The sequence below is a fragment of the Glandiceps talaboti genome, chromosome 19 (genome assembly GCF_964340395.1).
Source record: "Glandiceps talaboti chromosome 19, keGlaTala1.1, whole genome shotgun sequence".
Classification (NCBI taxonomy): domain Eukaryota; kingdom Metazoa; phylum Hemichordata; class Enteropneusta; family Spengelidae; genus Glandiceps; species Glandiceps talaboti.
The window spans coordinates 2,158,928-2,165,014 of record NC_135567.1 but is presented as its reverse complement, the minus strand read 5'-3'; positions in this window follow the sequence as shown (position 1 = coordinate 2,165,014).

The window sequence follows — 6,087 nt, the reverse complement described above, 5'->3', positions numbered from 1 at the left end:
GTTAGGTTTATTTATTAACATGCATTGAATTTAATTGATGTGTAGAATTCGCATATCATTAAAATTTAGTTTTGAATAATTGATTTAATGTAGCAATGTACTCTAGGCATTTGTGACAACTAGTGTGACGTCATGACAAGTGCTAGTAGATGACAGCATTTGACAAACCCGGTATTGGATATTTATTTTAGATTAATCATATGTGAATGAATCTGTACTTGTTTAGTTACACTGGTTGGAGTTTTAATGAAGCAATTTGGCACAATATTTGATATAGAAATTTAAAGATTAAAAATATATTTGGGTTCAAAGATCCAAAGAAATTGTCCCCAAGTCTTTTATTTGACAACGACCCCGTTTTACGCCTTTAGTCTATATTGCTCATTGAATCAACCTCGAAACACTTATATTTGCATATTGTAATCTCCAGTTACTCGATAGCTGAGTTGATAAGAAACTCTGTATACAAGCTATCCTCTGGATCCGTTCAAATCTGTGATAGACATTACATTGGCATTGAAAGAGTTCTTGTAATAATTTCTTTATTTGCAATGTACCTCGACTAGATGGCAGATGTTTTTGTCTGTACATGATTTTTATGGTGGAATAAAATGTGTTTAATGTACAAATAACTTGTCTTTCATACGAGAGAGAGAGAGAGAGAGAGAGAGAGAGAGAGAGAGAGAGAGAGAGAGAGGGTGATACAGACGGAGTCAGAGACAGAGACAGACAGAGAGACAGTCAGAGACAGAGAGTGTGAAATTGTCGTTAATGATACTAATTGTGGACGCTTAAATTGTTTTCTGTAAGTGTTGCGTGTATAACAATTGCAGTCACAAGTGGAGCAAAAGTTTGTCACAACAGTCCCTGTAATGATAATGAAAGTTACAAATGGTCGACCCTGAACTAGAAACAAACAATTTGTGTTTACAATAAACCAGTGTAAAAAATCCATTTGCAAATAAACAATTTCACTATGTGGTACATGAATTATGCCAAACAGATAAAATATCTTCAATTTGGGTAATTAAGATGGGTAATAAAAGGAGGCGCAATACCTGTGATTTGTATAGATATAAATGTAGTAGAAATCACGTGACTAACATGTATTGGAAAGTGTGTGGACAGACGCCACATTATAGTTGGGGGCGCTGTCAATATCCTTAAGTAATAGATTGTCAATAATAACACACGCCAGAGAGTAATATCAACATTACCCAGTATCACGTGAAAACATGTTTCTACATAAAAGAACTAAAATGCTTATTTTCATTATTGATCTATTTTGGAACACTGCTAATAAATGAAACTAGCGGTGTTAAAGTGGCCATGATCAATCAGGTTATATAATGGGTAACACCAAATAAACTGAATAATTTCATGTAAAATACCGTTCTATTCAAATGTCTTCAAAACTACTCATCTTCATCTAACTGTCTTTGTATACCAATTGTGTCGTCTACTGAACAGTAGTATTGTAATGCAGTAAAGGTGTATTCGTGATGACGATCAATCGATGCATTGTTCTTCTCTATGTCATCGGAAACCTAAAATTACATGTGGTTAGTCAGTTACTAGTGGAGCTGCCCACTCACTCGCTCGTTTCTGGTTTTCCTGTTTTCTTTTGCCCGGCCAACCGCCCGCCTGCCGAATATATATATGTTTGACTTTCTGTCCGTATGAATGTCTCGATATCTGTGTTAGTCTGTTTATCTGTCTATCAGTATGTCGGTTTGTCTGAATGTATGTCTTTTAATCTGCCTGCCTAACTGCTTTTCTGTCTGTCTGTCTGTCTGTCTGTCTGTCTGTCTGTCTGTCTGTCTGTCTGTCTGTCTGTCTGTCTGTCTGTCTGTCTGTCTGTCTGTCTGTCTGTCTGTCTGTCTGTCTGTCTGTCTGTCCGTCTGTCCGTCTGTCTTTCTGTCCGTCTGTCCGTATGTATGTATGTATGTATGTATGTATGTATGTATGTATGTATGTATGTATGTATGTATGTATGTATGTATGTATGTATGTATGTATGTATGTATGTATGCATGTACATGTTTGTATGTAGGTAGGAAGGTATGTGGGTAGGTAGGTCTGTCTGTCTGTCTGTCTGTTGTTTGTATGTATATATATATATATATATATATATATATATATATATATATATATATATATATATATATATATATATATATGTTGAGGGTAGAAGAAAATCAAGTCGGGTTTTTCGTCTCTACAAGCCTGTTTCGTGAGTAAATCACTCGTCAGGAGATGTTGACAACATATACTCCGCTCTGCGTGCAGACGTATCGAGCACTGTACTACGGACAAATCTTACCACTGACTTCCTATATATATATATATATATATATATATATAACTCGGTGAGTATCAATCTGCTAAGACAGTGCTCTATACCGCAGTGGCAGAGCGTAATAACTATATATATATATATATATACATAAAAGTGAAAGAAGACGAGTCTGATATTACATTGTGGAATTACACTACGGACTTTTTCACCAGTGTGGTTTAATAGTATTCGTTAGCTATACATTCTGCTTTATGTATATAACTTATGTGTGTTCACTGACGGCTGTGTGTACACAAAGTATATATATAATATATAAATATATATTATAAAAAATAATATAAATAATATAAATATATATTATAAATGTATATAATATATATATATATATATATATATATATATATATATATATATATATATATATATATATATATATATATATATATATATATATATATATACAATAGTTTGCAATATTTGTTTTTTACTTTTTTTACTTTACTTATATGGCACCCGTGTATATGTCCATCAACCTAAATTAAATGTTGGCATTTTAGGGAGCGGATGTAATTATGCAGTATTGTCAAATTACGTTACAATGGTAGCATACGGTTTTAACATAGGGTGATACAATTGGAAATGATGTATTTAGGAAATAGCTAGTTATTAATGTTACTTGCCAGATGGGATTGTCACAACAGTATATTTAATGGAATAGAACATATGTATGTTTGCGTGAACGCTACCTTGTTATGTTCAGTCATTTAAAAATGTACCTGTGATAGTGTGAATTACTTAACATGCTAAAAAAAAGGGCTAATCCTGCTTTGAAGTTTTTGTATGAGGATTGGGTATTTATTTTGGATTTTTAATTTAGAAATCAATTTCACCATGGTTTCCTGCTTGACAAATCAACATGGAACAACATATGCAAACGTTTTACACCTTTTGTTTTTAGCTTTTTTTGCAATTTAATGACTTGCAAACACAGACTTGGTCAATGTTCATTTACACTATTTTTTCAAACATGAAGCCGTGATAAAATGTTTTATAATTAAAAGTCAAAAATAAATACCAAAGCCTCATCCATATGGCCACTTTAAACAGTGAGTAACAATAGTGTACATATCCTAAATACAGGTCTTTGTACGTTGATTATGGTGTTTTTATATTCCATTCTGCCATGTAGGCTTAGTCGTTATTCATATATATTGACTATAAAAATCATATATTTATGATGATAACCAGAGAATATACAGACTCGTTTATCTACATAATCGCTGTGAAATAGTTACTACCTGTCCGTGACATGAAAGAGACGTCTGAAATATGTTTTATCAGTAGACATTTATAAATATTTTGATTATATGGTTAGTTTGTGGGAATTAGAATTAAATAGATTGATAATATACATAAAGTAATAAATGCCGTACGAATAAAGAGGAACGGGTATTCAGAGAGGTCATTATTTGTTTACATCTTTGGGGAAATCCCCGTATGTTTTGTTGAGTCCATCCGGGTCAAAGGTGACAAGGAGATGAATAGTTACTGTACAGTGACGTACGTACACTGGCGTACTTCTCAGTTTATAAAGCTTCAGTCAAGCTAGTAGTGTCCTGATGACGCGTTGAGATTGCTTCCGATCATGTTTAATACTAAGAAACGAAGTGTGCCGTTGGATTAAATCTCAGACTACCACAATTCCCTGAGTGTATACAAACAAGTTGAATTTGGTCAGCTTTTTAGGCTACACATATATCTTTTTGTCTATCAACATAATTCTATTCACTATGACGTCACTGCATTCATCATAGCTCCATGCTTCTTCGTTATACCATACTAGTTATAATTCAGTTTGATCGCGAGCCATACTGCCCTCACTACTTATTTTATAATTATGTACGTCTTATTTATAACGACATAATATTAACTAATGTATTTACTTATAATATATATCATAACTTTATGAATTGTGATTCAGACTGGTGTATTTGTAATGACATGTACTTTGATTAACGAGGAGGTACATATTCAACTTGAATGTGGAGTCATAAAATTTACTTGTTGCTTCAGTCATTATTCTACATTTTGTAAGTACTAACATTCTTACTTGTTTTGATGTATATGTTGCACTTTTAAATATTTAAGTTCGATAGTTTTTATAATTCATTTTCTTTAGATTACATTTCCAAGCCATTTGATGAATAATTAGTTGTCATTAAGTGGGTGAGGACTAGACAACTCAACATTTTTGCAAACAGACTGATATATTATGCAACAACATGAGTCAAAGAATCGTCACAGTAGCCTTTTGACGTCATATACAAAAAAATGGCACCGTTTAGAAACCAGACTTTGGTGTTGTCTCTAAGATGTATATTGAGACGTAAGCTTATGAATCACCATGACTACAACCTTGCTCCGTACTTTTAAATAAAATTTTACTACATTTCATTAAACGAATCGATTCATCCAGCGGTGTTTGACGTGATGGACTAGAATATTGAACCGATTATATCCAATGAAGGCCTGGTAATGCTGTACCTCGCAAACTCGGGTTGAACAATCACATTTTCACTAAAACGTGATCACCTCTTTTTCCTTTCTTTTTTTGGGATGACTCCAGGATTACCCCATGTACAGACACTTTGAAATTGAAAAGGAAACTAAAATGTATTCAATATTTACAAAACTAGTAGAAATAAAATAAATTAAAAGAAGATAATTGCGTTAAATTCATACATCAACTATTTCATTTAGGACATCTTATCTAAAAGTACTGAGACAGGAAAATATGTCAGTGTTTTGCAATGTATTGATAACATTGAAGGTCCTGGGTAAAAACGTGTTTTTCCTTTGAGTAGAATTAAAACGTGCCAATTTAAAAAGTGTAGTGGGAACGGAGATTTCTGGATGGCACATGAAACGGAACATTAGCAACAATATACACTGAGTTAAAAGAGCAATTTAAACATTTATATAAAAAGACTACATACAGCAACAACATGGGCCTTTTTGAAAAGTAATGGAAAAACTCCAGAATTTAAAGATTTGCTAAAAAGGATTGTCAACGGTATACACAACTGAGATGCACATTTGTAAAGTATTACGTCATGTACCAGATACTCCATCAAGCCAACAAGCCTCATGAGGATCAGTTCCTAACAAAATTTTCTCAATTTGTGCTGATGTTACAAAGATCTTATCCAGTGAAAAGTCAACGAACAATTTACAATTGGGATAGTTACTGATAATCTGAAAATGTTGTCTGGAAGAAATAACTGAAAGCATTAGCTATGTCCTGGGTAGAATACAGTCTTTTGCATCGACTTGAATTCAGCTCTGAGGCGAAATAAGTGGTCATAGTTCACTTGTGGACTGGTTTTACAGAACGTGAGCTTTCTGTTTCAGTAAAATGATCATATCACATGTGTACCAAACAGGATATCTTCGTTTCCTGAGGTATACTCGCATTGATAGCTCCGAAGAAGAGATCGTAGCATGTCTCGACACTATCGTCCACATTAATAGCGGACCAAGTATACCACATATTATCATGGCTCATAACTCTTTTGGGTCACTTGACAAAGGTGACACGATAATAATAAAATTCACAAATTTGCATTTCTGAAAATATAAAGTTTTAGATAGTTATCGTCATTATTTATAAAAAATTGTTCTCTATATTTTAGAATAGATATACAGACCACTGTCAATCATCTACATTCCTGCATCTCCGCCCTTTAATAGTGCGAAAATAGCAACAAAAAATAACAAAATAGAATTGT